This window comes from Sinohyriopsis cumingii, chromosome 3 (assembly GCF_028554795.1).
Source record: "Sinohyriopsis cumingii isolate HCF-2022 chromosome 3, ASM2855479v2, whole genome shotgun sequence".
In the NCBI taxonomy this organism is placed as follows: Eukaryota; Metazoa; Mollusca; class Bivalvia; order Unionida; family Unionidae; genus Sinohyriopsis; species Sinohyriopsis cumingii.
Window position 1 is genome coordinate 5,991,140 of NC_142963.1, and position 15,840 is coordinate 6,006,979.

At 39.6% G+C, this 15,840-nt stretch overlaps 1 protein-coding gene across 3 annotated transcripts in view; it reads left to right on the plus strand.

Moving 5' to 3' along the window:
• LOC149802416 (caspase-3-like) overlaps positions 1-15,840 on the plus strand; it is a 195,081-nt gene that overhangs the window by 163,146 nt on the left and 16,095 nt on the right. The window lies entirely within an intron of this gene.

Sequence of the window (15,840 nt, forward strand, 5' to 3'; positions counted from 1 at the left end):
AGAGTATATTAATATCAGCATATTAATACCAGTATACCAATAACAGTATATCAATATCAGTCAGCATAGTACTATTGTCACCAATAAACATAGTAAACTATAAAACATACTAGCGTTACCATGACACCAGCACGCGAACTTTATTACCAGAACAACTGCAAGAAATAAAGATTCTCAGGAGAAATATATTTTGCCGAGGATAAAATAAGAAAAATGGGCCATAAGGCCAGCGCGAATGTACGATGTATAGCGGTAAGTACCATCACCGCCACCACCACCACCCCGTTGTGGCAGTTTGCCACATTCCTGCTGAATCATCCATTTTCACCCGGTAATATAACATCTTTTTACCAGGTGAATTGGATCCAGAAATAAAAGAGATGAAATGTAATGAGACAAGACTCTTTTTGAAACAACATTAATTATCCGATCAATAATCAGTAGTTCTCTTAATTAACCAATCAATAATCTTCGTTTGTCTTGTCTGTTTAGTTCGCACTGTATAGGCACGAATAAACAATTCTGAGAATATGTCCGCAAAACCGTGTCAACAGCGCAGGGGTTAAAAAAGTGCATACGGCGGGGCTCTTCACATTGGCCTTTTAATACCACAAAATTGACGAATCGGTGGAGGGGGAGATACTGGGTTCATGAAATGTTATCTTTCTCATGAAAATATATGATCTTATGCTCCAACTGCATCTTTTAAAAGATAAGTTACTTCATAGATTAATTGATTCTCATTACAGCCGAAGATAACGTATCAAACAGAATAGATTGTTGTAGTGTCATTCAGCCACACTCTTGGCATCTTTGAGAGATCATCGAACGTAGGTAGAATATAGCTATTGCATATATACTTAGTTCTTTCTTTTAACAATTTCTCAATCCCTAACTACAGATCAGATTGTATTTTGAGAATATGTTACAATTGCACAAAATTCGATGGACTGCGATATTTCCCTCAAAATATATCCGATAGTCGACGAAAATTCGATGATATTGCGCATGCTTAGATGCAAGAAAGTATTCTTCCTTTCTGATTCACGAAAGCAGTTCAAGTTTTCATCTGTCAGTACAATTCAGAATTTAATATTTATGTGCATATAAACTATATTGACACTATACCGTTATATCAATGACCTTCACGAGGCAGAAGGGCGACAACTCACGCTGATTGTGTATTGTCGATCCCAGTTACGTGAGTAGCAGGACTTTCTGGAGATGGTGATTCAACATTTTGTTAGGTTTTGCATACATTTTTAATTTGGTTATATTTCCAAAACTTGAACTATTCTCATGAGACTTGACATCATTCATTAAGAAATCAGGACAATTCATGACGTGCTCACTCGCCATTTTAGGGGTATCAAGGTCACAGTAACAAAACTTCTGCGCGAAGGTTTTCGTTACAGTTATTTCATTTAATATTTATAAACCCTTTGATGGACTTTCTTCATGTAATCATTATGGAGCTCCGAAAATTCATTTTTTGACGCTTGTTTGCCTCATTAACCTTGGAATCAAGGTTGGTGTCATAGAAAATTTGCGCTGATGATTTAGGTTTAATATTTTTCATTTCTTAGTTTCCGAAACCTCTGGATTTATTTTGTTCACACATGAATTGAACCATCAAGGAGATTCGACTATGCATTCTCATACACGCTAAAACGTCACTTTGACCTTGGGTTCAGGTCATAGTCTTATCAAATTTGCGTTACTTTCTTTTTTTTACATACTGTTTATATTTATAATACCTTGAATTTATCATTATGAAGCTAAGACAATTGTTTCTGTGACATGCTTGTTTAACCTTTTGACCTCATAGTAAAAGTGAAACGTCTTATAGCTACGACTTGATCTTGGGATGCAGGGCCTAGTTTCCTTGTTTGATTATAATACTGCTTGCAAACTTTCTACTCTATCTCTTTCTATTTCTATTATTTATATATATATATATATATATATATATATATATATATATATATATATATATATATATATATATATATATATATATATATTATTGTTATTATTATTATTTCCATGCCTTGAAATTGTCCAATATACTCCGCATTTTTATTTGATTTTCAATTTTGTCAACTAAACATCGTCCCAAGCCACGGGAGATAATCCGCAACGTGCTTCAGTCTCTGCTGATTTGCTGGCAACTGCGTCACACTTCATCGCTTGAAACAGCAGATAACCAACATTCACCATCTGTAGTGAATGTACGGAATCATCTACCTTTTCTCCCATGATGCAGTGCGCCCATTAGTCTGCTTTCCTGCATACTTCCTGCATTACATTCGGCTACTTACACGAATGGCGAATCGAGGACACGGACATTATTGATCGGCCATTTCTGTACCAAACTGAAGTTACCGGCTCCGAAACGTGCGATTTTCGCGAATTGTTTCGTTTTGGACAAGTGCGTGCACATGTGAAAACCGCTACATGTACCATGTTTTCAAATCTATGGTGCATCCCTTCTTGAATTACAGAACAGTGGTAGATGTAAAAGTAAGTTTTTACTTACCATTAACTCGATTAAACTTTAGGAATCACGTTCTATGCAAGAATTAGACATTGTCTTCTTCACTGCACATAGGTATACATTCGACTATATTTTCAAAATAGGTAAAGTATGCGGCACAAAAGGTTACACTTATTATCACATGAGCTCGGACTTGTCTCAAAGTAAAAAATCGCACGTTTCGGAGCCCGTAACTTCAGTTTGGTACATCGTAGAAAAGTCAACAATGGAATTTCCATGAATAGAAAAATATCTCAGGAGTAAAACAAGCCATATAGTATTGTCGTGTGCCTTAAACAACGGAAATAGTAGAAGGAAATCGAGGGTCATGGGTGGAACGAAGTGTTTGGAAGTGCCTTACCTTCTCTCTCATATATTATGATAGAGAGGGTCCTATGTCAGAACGGTTCATGGGGGTAATCTAAGGTATTTTTGTCACTCTATATGATTTTTTTCCTTTAGATTATTGGGGCTTTTTCCCCCTCAACATCAAGCTCGCGTCGAGCACCTGTGTCTGTGTGGAGATTTCTCGTTTTTAAGGAGTATGCATAAACACCAACAACACAATGTAAAAATCTTCAAAGATTAGCGAAAATGACCATTTTATCGATCGATAAGAGATTATGTTTTAAAGAGAAACTTTGATTGGCTCATGAGAGGCCATGTTGGGTCACAATGGCATTGATACAATGGCATTGATATTTACCTGCGCTCATAGCGACTGGTTAAGCAGGTTTATGTATATTCATGAGAAACAAGAAAGTCTTCGTACAAGCAGCCATAGATAATAAAAGAGTGACGATGGAAACCGATTGTGCGATACCATAGTTAATACAGAGTACAGCATTGGCGCCCGCAGAAAGTGCCAAGAGTAGGCACTACCACACTCCCCCGTATTTCACCTCTAAACATGTTTGGCCTAGATCCGTAAAACTTAGTAGCTGACCGCTACATCGCTACATATTTGAACCCCCAACCCCAACCCCCCGCTGTCATACGTGAAAGATCTGACAGCGACCGCTTAGGTGTCATGTTTTGATGACTTTTGAATTAGCCAGAATGAAATGCAACTTCACGTCGTTGATGCCATAATGATCAGCCTATCAAACGCGAAGGAATAGCATAGGTCACCAGTATATGAATCCTAAGCGGTCACTGTCAGATCTTCGCGTAGGACAGTGGATAACTAATTTTAATCAGATTAAATCATCCCATTTCAGTTCCAATATTTAGATGACAAACTGTATAACAATTAGCCTGGACAGAGCAAATTAATATACTATAATGTTCTGGCCATTTTATTTTTGGTGCGGGGTGGTGGTGGTATTCTTACGAACCTAGGTATTTTATTTTATTTTTCTTACGACAATTATCTTTTTTAGGTTTAATGTAGTGGTTTATGCGATATATTCGAACTAGATAGTTTCCACAGCAAATTAGGAGTCGGACATTTAGGGAAAAAAATCGCAGACCTCTGCTTAGACAACTGAATTGTTGGTCCCTAACATAATTTCATTAAACCGTGATACGCATCGTTGTACGTACAGAAATACGGCGTCTTACCAAGGTACAAAATATATCGTGGTACTCAATTTAACTCGGATTTCCTTATGACAGAGCAAGAAATGTGTTGAAGGTGCCATTAAAATCCAACAAACCAACTTTGAATCTCTCTCGTTTCCTCGTAGTATAGTATATCTCTTGTCTTCGTGTAAATCCTACTGCAAAGGAGACAATTAAGTTAGACAGCTTGTTTCCGATTCATCTGCCTTGTGTAATTGTATCTGTGGCAATAAATCGCCTTTAAACCAAACCAAAATTCAGTGTAATTTGTTGTACGATCTGCTTCTATTTATACAGTGCACTTTATATGAGAAACACACAAGCGCTTGAGACGGGATGAGAACATTTATAGCAGAATAGACTACAGATAATAATCCCAAAGGATATGATACTGCGTATAATCTGAAGCAACACGATAAATAAAACTGGCTTTATCTGATGCAGCAGGGAATGCGGGCCCTACGTCCTCGTTTTAAGATTTTTTTTGTAAATCACTGCTTTTACACTAATTTGTCAGCTATTGTGCTGCGCTACTGTGTCTATACATTTATATGGAAATGTTTGTTTATCAAGCTTGATAGTCCTACTGTCAGCTCGCCCTCCTTGCTGCTCTGGGGACCCAAATCCTCCAACTGTAAGTGAAATCGAAATAATGTGTACAGCGAGCAAGCAAACTAAACGATGTGGTCCCTTACCTAGGGCCCTGGTATTGTATAGATAAAATATTTTCCGCCGAGTACGTTTCATTGGCTGACCGACTGACCGACCCTGAGAACCAGCAGTTTTAAGTGCAGTCGCCTGCGTTTGTTTTGCTGCTATAAGTGCAAAGCGCGGGGCGACAACTCCTCCGGCCTAAACGTAATTATTTGGTTGTGGCTGTTGTAGCGACGGCAAGTGAGTGAGTGAGTGAATGTGTGTGTGTGTGTGTGTGTGTGTGTGTGTGTGTGTGTGTGTGTGTGTGTGTGTGTGTGTTTGTTTGTGCGTGTGTGTGCGGTGGATTAAAGAAAGGTGACAGAGAGTATGGTCTGTAGTTAATCAGAATATGTTAATAGCAATGAGTGATTCTGCACTGACTATGGAATCTCGACAATCAAACTAGACCGACAGCGATTACAAGCGATAAATAAATATATACCTGTCTGTGATTCTGGCAAACAACAATTACAAGCAAGACAATAAGAAAGGGAGGGATTTGCAGAATCGGCGGACAAATTATTTAAACCGATTGTTAAACCAACTAAGAAAATTGTTGAGGCAAATGAGGCCTCACAGAAAGCTCTAGAGATTGCTGCACCTCGTCCTGTAACCATTATTCTACGGCCCTGGGGGGGGGGGGGGGGGGGGCAGACCCCCAGCTACCTGCTCAACCGCACCCTGAAGTCATTGCAACCAAAAATGACTAAAGGTATTGGTGCTATGGAAATATTTCCTCAGGAGGCTATTGCCGCTATCAAGGATAAAACCCAAGTATTTGATATTGCAACGTTTGGATAATACGAAAAAGACAAATATGTAAAGCCCGGGTATTTGAAAGATGTGAGGCGGGGGGATTGGCGTAAATATATGTATTGCATTCATAATGGTGTTAAGAGAGTGGCATACGATGATTCAGGTTTTAAATAATTTAGCGATTTCATAGATGTGCATGCCCAGCAAGTAGAGAAGCGAGAGGAACAACGTTGCAAAGAAAAGATGCGTGCGATCAAACAGCAAAGAGAAGCATCAAGAAAAGACATAGTAAAAACTCGATGTGAAAAAAAGAAAGAAGCTGCAGAAGTAAAAGGAACTTTAGCAAGGTATACCTAAGCTTGGAGCTGATCAACATAGCCCGAACGATGGTATGATACAGATCTTGATCCGGGCGCAGCTGGAAGTGGTTTTGCCATGCCTGGTACAAGTACTACAAGAGGGAGTGGTCTTGTTGCACCATACCCCATTAAGGTCCCTGCCGACGTTGATTGACTAGAGATATTAATTGGTGGGCGACGACCTGGTAATAATTACCCAGAAATTATCAATAAAGTAGTTGATATTTGTCAGCGATTATTCACTGGTGGTGCTATGGATATTATTATTTATTGGTCACTTGTCGACCAAATTGCCGACGATTATTACAATTAGATCACTGACAGGAAAATAACATGATCAGACACAATACTCAACGTCGACCTACTATGTTCCAAGTGGTAAACTCACGGTTGCCTCTATACAAAGCGATCTACGGAGATGGACTCGGTGATGTTATTCAAGGACTATTCAGAAGGATAACCTCAAAAGCGATGCCGCTTGTAAAGCAACTAGGAATAAAAGCTATTGCTGTTGTTTGTGATAAAGGTATTAGTACTATGGGCGAGTTTGCTAGTAAAGCATTTACTGCGATCAGGGAACGACTAGCACGATTAATACGAAGACGAAAACCACAACCAATTACACTTCCATGCATTGACGCGATGCCAGCCAAAGTCAGTAAAGTAATAAATCAAACTGCAAATCAACTACTCGCCTTATTAGCTGGTACACCCGTACCACTGTCAAAATCGGAGAGAGAAAATATATAGTCGCAAGTCTAATAGCGGAAATTGGGTTGACTCGTGGTGGATTAATCCAATAGGGTCTTCGTGTTAGACGATAATGAATTAATAATAAAAATGTTTAAGCGTGTATCTGAACCCGCATTTGACATGTACGCCCCAGTCCTTAAAGATGAATCGATAGGTGATTATCAATATTATTCGTAAGTTCAGGATACAAGTTCAGGATATAAGTAGATATTTCTTGCCCGCTATAGCATTTATTGAAGGTGAACTTTTGAAATACGATATGATGCATGTGGGAATGATTTTAGAATCGGTTTTCTTAATAATGGTATCATGGTGTTGCTCAGCAGTGACACATAAGTACTGGCGGAAAAAACATTGAATCATGCCTGAACGACGTCGGAGTTACCATGACGATACTGGATCTTGCAAAATATTCCGATGATTATTCTAAGTCAACCGGTCCATTAATGCCAAAGATTCCAATGATCATCCTGAGAGCCATAACGTAACACTAAACGCCGCTGAAACTGAAATTGCATCGAAGAATGACGACTTCAACCTAGGATTTAATACACGTCGAGCAATGTTAAAAGTTGGCCGTAGAGCATTTTTATGTGGAATTCCGCTGTCCCGTATTATTTGATTTTGGAGAAGTGTCAGAAAATTATTTTTCGGAGCCAAGCACACAAATGTAATTGTAAGAAAAGCTACAGGTAATGATGCAATCTGGCGCACTATTGGTGATGCTGGTAAAGTAATGACAAAACTTTCACTGTGGATGCCAACAATGACACCATCGCTGACCGAAGAGCAACGAATGTTATCGTTTATGGATCAAGGTGGTTAGTCAACGCTGTCGTGGTTTTCAGAGTACCATTAACGGTTGTTTACATGGAAATAGCATCACAGCAAGGTATCTCTGCCCCGCGACATATGTATTGCTTTCCAAAATAAAACACGATTAGAATCACAATTACGCAGGGCAGTGATAATAGACAATCTTTGTGATACTGTTTCATTACCCTCAAGAATCCTCCGAGGACATCTTATTGAATTTTGATAATAATCATGTTGCACGTGAATATCATCGTGCTTGAATGTGTAGGTGGACGAATGAGCGTGGTTATTTCCCCAGTGGAAAACGTGTAAGTGTTTCTTCCACTAGCAATTAAATCGTCGTATGATATTTATTATAATGTCATATCATCCCGTGAATGTTACTCTGACCCATGGCCAGATTAAAAAGCTACAATCGGCAGAGAAAATAATTCTAGAATAAAAATCATGCTGAAATCCTCGGCGTTACACGGCCCAAATAAACTACCACTGCCCGAACGTCAACTCAAACACTTTAATGACGCCAAACGATCAGCGACTGGTGTAAGACTCGATCTTTCTGCAGCTGCAATTAAAGATGTCGAAGGAACTGTGGGTATGTTTCCACTTTTTGCACTCATACCAGGATTAATAGCCGCTGCAGTCCATGCTGTTGCAAAAGCTGCTGATCTTGGTGCAATTGGAACTACTGCTGAAATGACATTAAAGAAATCTACAGGGCACGGATTAAAATTGTCTTCTTCCCCAAAAACGGGCGATGTCTACGATCTGGGGTTATATCTGCACTTGCTGCTTCTATCCCTGCTATTGCAAAAGCCACTAGCAAAATGGCATTAAAGAAAGCTACTTGACGGCTGGCGGGGTCTAAGATTTCCCGGAACTTCGTGGTACAGTCTTCCCGGAACTTCGTGGTACAGTCTGAGTCTAATATTGCAAGGGTAGTTTTGCTAATGAAACTTCAACAAGTAAATCTTCCTATGTCTAATTTTGATTTACTCGAAGCTACCAAAAAATTAAACACTGAAAGTTTCCAAGTAGTTTTAATGCGCGATCAGTTACCTGACTAACCAAATCGTGTTGAAGCTGGTATCATTAATCTGGACTCGCAATCCGGTTCGGGCTCTCACTGGGCTACCTATGCCTTCGACCGACGTGGCATTGTTTATTTTGATTTGTATAGGCTCTCCCCGCCGCTAGAATTTTTAAACTATAGCAGTAGAATGCAGAACGTCTTGCCGATTTGGTATTCCACGTTGCCAACAGAAACAATAACAGATTCGCTTGTATGCGGTCCAGAAGTACTGTCTGTACTTTATACTGTATCAAGATTGTCCCATCTCCCTCCCCCCTCCAATAATGCTGTGCACGAACATGCCAGCGGTCGTTTTAAACAGGTTAAACGTTTATAATATGGTAGATATTTACGGGAGAGCGTTTTCTAGCGCACGAAGTAGGAGGGTTAAAAACCACACTAGTCTCGGCGACGCTGATTTGTCCAAATATGATATTAAAGATGAGCTTTCTGATCTTATGAGTCTTGCTGCAATTGATCGAGATGAAGTGGTTATTTTTCAAGACTAGCACGGCAGGCTAATGACATCCAATGTGAAACTCGCTGAGTTTCCGACGAGTTCTCGGGGCCACGTCTAATAATCTTCCCGTATTTATTGATGATGGAAAAATCCAAGACTCAAGTGTATCAATCGCAGGTATCAGAAACGACATCAGGAAAAGTGTTGCTAAGTGTGTACAATCGGCCGGCTACACAATGGCTGGTGAACGCAACATGAATAGAAATAAAATTGTTAAAGTGAGAGAACCAGACTCGGACGACAATTCTGCAACAAAATTATACGTCGACAACAGTGACAATGCGATAAGGACTACGTTGGTGGTACTTAATGACGTATTAGCTAATTTTAGATTAGATTATACTACTCAAACGACCGCGTTACTAATTTTTGCAGAACCATAAATAGAGTTCCCGTTGAGTTCTTTGGAAATCCTATGGCGCCATTCAACCGATGAATGTTCTGGGACTGTGTTAATTGTATTAAATAAAGGCACCGAAGAAATATTCATACTGGACCCCGATGATAAAAAATTAACCGCAAACATTTACTGGTGGTGTCTGGAATTTGTAGTATTAGTGCCTCATTTGGTGATTTAAATTATTAATACTTAGAGAACCACTTTTACTCGTATAATTCCCACCCCTCATCACCCCATTTAATGAATTATGATTCCACTTACAGATTCGATCAAGCCTGTCATTGGCAGCGATCGCTGAACGAGATCATCACCACTTTTACGGCCAAACAAAAAATATCGACGACACATCTTGGTTATTGACGTTGTTGTCAATGCTTCATCAGCCGTAATTGCTAAAACTATGACGTTAATTGGTACATTTTCCGCCTCCTGCGTTATTAGCCCAGTGGTGGGAATTGGTATGGCTGTTATAACAGGGGTTTCTGGCATTGCTAATATCATAGCCAAGATATTATCGACATGCGCGGTTGATAAATTACATGATTATACCGAGTTGCTATCATACAAACCTTGAGCGATCCAAACAAGCAGCCCAACGATATTTTCTTTATTATTTACCACAGCAACCCCCGGCCACCTGATTAATCTAGTTTCCGTCAATCCAGTGTTTTCGCCGACGCATAGCCCCTCGTTCTCCCGTATACACTTTCGCCTTACAGACCAAAATAATTATGTTTTGGACACGAGAAGAAAACTTCATGGAAACCAACGTCGAAAGAATTTCTTGAGGATATTCAGCGATCGTGTGTTGAGTATGGGCATGGACGGTTGTGGAAAACTAAACATGATTTCATCGGAGGTATCTCCGTCGACATGGTTGCATGTTACCTTGGAAGTTTTCTTGGGATGGGTGAGTGTGTACCGTATTTTAAACGCTTTGGGTATCCTACACATGCGATGACTAGGGTATCGATAAATGGACCCCTACCCGACTTCGACTTGACAGGATTTGCATTCGTTGAGTCGTTTTAATTTGCTAAGTGGATTCATCCTGTTATTGTGGTTTGGTTTGGACGACATTTTAATAAACCTAATCAGGCGATTAATCACAACGATTACTGTGCGAGAAATGAACGTGGCTGGGTTCCAATACTATTATTACAGTACTATGCTCCCAGTCGTAGTTGGCGAGTGAAGAGTGGGATGATACTTCATTATTCGGAATCTGCAGATTATAAGCCGCAAGCTGAATATTACAATAATTCACAGCTTCACAACCGTCCTCAGTGCCACCTGTACATGAACTTATTGCTTGGCATAAACTGTTTATCGTAATGGAGCAACCGATTCCGGTAAAACGACACGCGTAATAAATATGTTCATGAACAATGATATGGTGGTGTTGACTCCAACTCACCGGCTCGCCAGAGAGACGAAACAACTAGTGGTTAAATCACTTACCTATCACAGTTTCTTTCGATGGACTGGGGAGGCATAGACCGTAGAACGGGTGGGCGATAAATATAATGCTAATATTATTATCTGTGATGAGATATGCATCGTATCGGTAGACGTTTTAAAATGTTTCTTCAATGGCTGTTGACTAAATATGCTGCCTTTATTAAGTGTCGGCGAATCCCCCACACTGCTGGTTAAAAGAATATGTCAATTATTATGAGGAAATGCTCGATGACCACAGGGCATTCGAGGAGTCGTTGAAAGAATTTAAAACGTTAATACGACTGCAGTCGGATAGCATCCAGTGCTCGATAATGCGTAAAGTAATTCCAGAAAAAACAAACGAGGATTTTTGGAAGTTATGGCATCCTAGTGACCTAATAGTTGCATCGATGTTATGTTTTCGTGATTCACTTCAGCAGCGATTATTTCTGCTTCATCGAGAGAAATATCCAAGTCTACGTGTCCCATTGTGTTATAGTCCAGCAGATACACGTAAATAAAATATTGATGTAACGATTCCTTGAACCCATGAGAAACAAAAACTTTTACTGAATTATATTAGTGTTGTCGATGTGGACGAATCACTCACGGCTGCATCATCGTGCTGGACCCGAGGATACGCTATAACTACATTCATCCCAAGGATTAACTATTTCTGATACTACTATACGCTATAACTACATTCATCCCAAGGATTAACTATTTCTGATACTACGATTTCGATTATCCGTGACCAAATTTAGTTTATCTATCAGTATCAAGAGTGACAAAAATGTCTCATCTACGGAGGGTTATCCCTGAATTTATTCATGATAACTGCACCATTGTGGACAAGGATGAAACTCGGGGCAGTGGCGATGATATAATTATGAAACATTTAGCTGGGTACCAACAAAGTGACAAAAAACAAAACCAAACGCGAGTTTGGTCTTGATGTGCCGACGATCATGACGCTACGACAATAACAAAATAATCACTGTGCGTTAAACCCCACAACAACAACAACAACATCATTTAAATATCTGACAGTCACATTACCTGCATTTTTTTCGTGATTGCATTGATAGGCTTCATAGAAATTCCACGTGTAATTTCATTATTTAATACGGCTATCACACATGGAAGTCTTGTGACCCATTCACGAGATCCTGTGTTTGTAGAATTTCTTGAGCGCATTGATATCCAAATGATCGCTCAGCAAGTGTTCAATTAAATCGTTCAACGATTGTCTGATCACGGTGTAACGCAGTGTGCCCTTGTCTGGTTTTGACGTTATGTTGTTTCATCATCGATGTTACTGCACCTAGAAATCCTTTGCCAGGATCAACCTATAAAAACTGTGGTCATTGCAAGGGATGTTTTTGCTGACAACGGCTCTGCTTTTTTATCTACTTGCAACGTCAACAACAGTTAATGCATATTTATATGTGCGCGACGTGTTTTAGTAGTATCATGGGGTAAAACAAAATGTATCGGCCTGATGAACTTCATTGCGGGTACTGACATCAAAATGCCCATATTGAATTTGTTTAGGGGTGGTAGATAAATTTGCCATATTGCCTGTTGCCCTAACCAATCTGCAGCTGCAGCACGTGTGACCTTTGCAGCGTCAGCAATTTTAATAATAGCAGCCTTACTCCTCCAGTATCCCTTTGGGCTAAAATAAATGGACTCCATTATTATAATAATAATCGGCCGATTAATTACCCAGCTCCTAACACTAATTTGCATTTCATCGTAGATCTTACCAGCCAATTAGCTAGTAAGTCTATCAGATTTTTTATTTTTTACCGACTTTAGCGTGTGCATCAACTTCACATCTGCGATATGTCATTCTTGTAAATCTGGACTTTAATACCCGACATCATGAACATGACACGCCTGATCAACTGAAATCACTGGAGACTCTCCTGGTTTGAGTTGATTACGCTTATCAAGTAGGGTTCCAGAACCACAATAATTATACCCAGGAAGATATATTTCACCAGGATACTTAGCCCATGGAGTCCCTGGTAATTTTCCAAGTGAAGCAGCGATATCAACGCCTAACTTCTCAAGAGACGAAATAAACTTGTATTTTTTGTGTCACATTTCACACACTTCCCTGGAAGTGCACGCCTTTTATTCCTCGTCGTTATTGTTGCTAATTCGTTGGTACAAGTAAATCTCTTGCACTGAACACAGTATAAATTCATATTATTCGTTATATTTGCACTAATATAGATATCACTGACTTCTCAGCGACACGAAAAATAGAACCCGTCAAACACCATCCAGCATTGCCAAACTCTATTCGAGCAATTATTATAGGGCCATCTGGGTCCAGAAAGACACAATTATTACTAAACATGATAATGAGTTGGCTTTAGTGAGATAAATTATATTTAGTGGGACAATCCGTGGACGATCAACGATGCTCAGTGTGTTGAGGGATTTTCATGATAATGCGAAGAAGATTGCAGCTAATAAATTAGCCGGGAATGATATTATTTACTTTATTATTGATATCGATGAGATACCGTCGGTCGATGATCTCGACGGGGATATTAACAATCATGTAGTATGCGATGACATGATATTAGACAAACAAACAAATACGGCTCGAATATTTTCTCGAGGCAAACATAAAAACACGGATGTGATTTACGTTCGTCAGCAATATGTTCAAATACCTAAAGTCAGAAGAGATAACTGCAACCTGTTGGCAGTATGTATTGGTGTTGATACACACGCTACGAAATATTCATCAAAACTGGTGTTCCGGTGACATGGATATAATCAAATTTAATAGCTTTTTCTCAACGTTCAAGCAATCGCACATGGATTTGTTACGATAAATTTACATGACCCCAGATCGATGTATCGCATTGGTCTCGATACAATATTTGGCTGAGACAGCAACTGTCACATTTTTTAATCCACCGCACACACTCACTCACCGGAAGAGTTGTTGCCCCCCCCCCCCACTTCCAGACTATACAATAAACGCGCAGGCGACTGCATTTAAAATTAACTGGTTCTCACGGTCGGTCGGTCAATGAACTCACTCAACTGAAAATATTTTGCTTATATAACACCAGGGTCGCAGGTAGGGGACGGCATCGTTTAGTTTGTTCGCTGTACAAGAATTTGATTTCACTCACGGTTGGAGGATTTGTTTTCCCGCAGCAGCAGGGAGGGCGGGCTGACTGCATGACTATCTCGAGATCCATAAACAAACAGTCTATAGAAATGTATAGACACAGTAGGCAGTACAATAGCGGACACATTAGCGTAGAAGTAGTGCTTTTAGAAAATAAATATCAAAACTAGGCCGTAGGGTCCGCCCTCTCTGCTGCTTGTGATAAAGGTATTTGTTTTGTGAACAATATTTACTTATCTCATGACCCTTTTGGTACTTGTTACAGATTTATGTCTCTTGGCTCTTACGGTACTTGTTACTGATTTGTGTACCTTGGCCCTTTTTTACTTGTTACAGACTTGCGTATATTTGCCCTAATGGTACTTGTTACAAATTTGTGTATCTTGGCCCTTAAGATACTTATGACAGACTTGTGTATCTTGGCCCGTATGGTATTTGTTACAGACTTGTGTATCTTGGCCCTTGTGGCACCTACTACACACTTGTGTCCCTTGGCCCTTATGGTACTTGCTACAGAATTGTGTGTATTTGCTCTTGTCGTACCTGTTACAGACTTGTGTATCTTGGCCGTTATGGTACTTGTTACAGACTTGTGTATCTTGGCCCGTATGGTATTTGTTACAGACTTGTGTATCTTGGCCGTTATGGTACTTGCTACAGACTTGTGTATCTTGGCCCTTATGGTATTTGTTACAGACTTGTGTATATTGGCCGTTATGGCACTTGTTACAGACTTGTGTATCTTGGCCCGTATGGTACTTGTTACAGACTTGTGTATCTTGGCCGTTATGGTACTTGCTACAGACTTGTGTATCTTGGCCCTTATGGTACTTGTTACAGACTTATGTATCTTGGCCCTTATGGTGCTTGTTACAGACTTATGTATCTTGGCCCTTATGGTGCTTGTTACAGACTTATGTATCTTGGCCCTTATGGTGCTTGTTACAGACTTATGTATCTTGGCCCTTATGGTGCTTGTTACAGACTTATGTATCTTGGCCCTTATGGTGCTTGTTACAGACTTATGTATCTTGGCCCTTATGGTGCTTGTTACAGACTTATGTATCTTGGCCCTTATGGTACTTGTTACAGACTTGTGTATCTTGGCCCGTATGGTGCTTGTTACAGACTTGTGTATCTTGGCCCTTATGGTGCTTGTTACAGACTTATGTATCTTGGCCCTTATGGTACTTGTTACAGACTTATGTATGTTGGCCCTTATGGTGCTTGTTACAGAAGCAGTATCAGTAGAAGTAACGTCGCTGTAATAATGGTTACCTTGGCATTGACTAGACAACCTGACATTGAACACAGGAAAGTGGCAAGTGTCTGTCATCGATTTAGTGATTAGGTCAAGGTGTTCAATAGTTTCAACACCTAAGGTGTTGGAGCCTACATTTCAAATGTTTATTTTATCATGTAAATGATCGTCAAATTGAGAATGCAAACACTCCAGGAGACATTGCGTATGGTATTTAGGGATTTTGATGAAAAGACAAAGATCATCCGTTTCTTCTATCCGGCATGATACCAAAACTTTCAAAAGCTTTTCCGTAGCATAGATTTTTTAAAATAAAAATGATTTACGTTGCATACAAAGTCGCTCTGAGAGAGAGAGAGAGAGAGAGAGAGAGAGAGAGAGAGAGAGAGAGAGAGAGATTTTATTGACTTTCTGGCCGTCCGAACAGTTTAATGTTTATCTTAGGTCAGTCATAAAATACAGTATTTTGGGAGTATTATTGTTTAATTATCACGTTTCTTTCTGATCA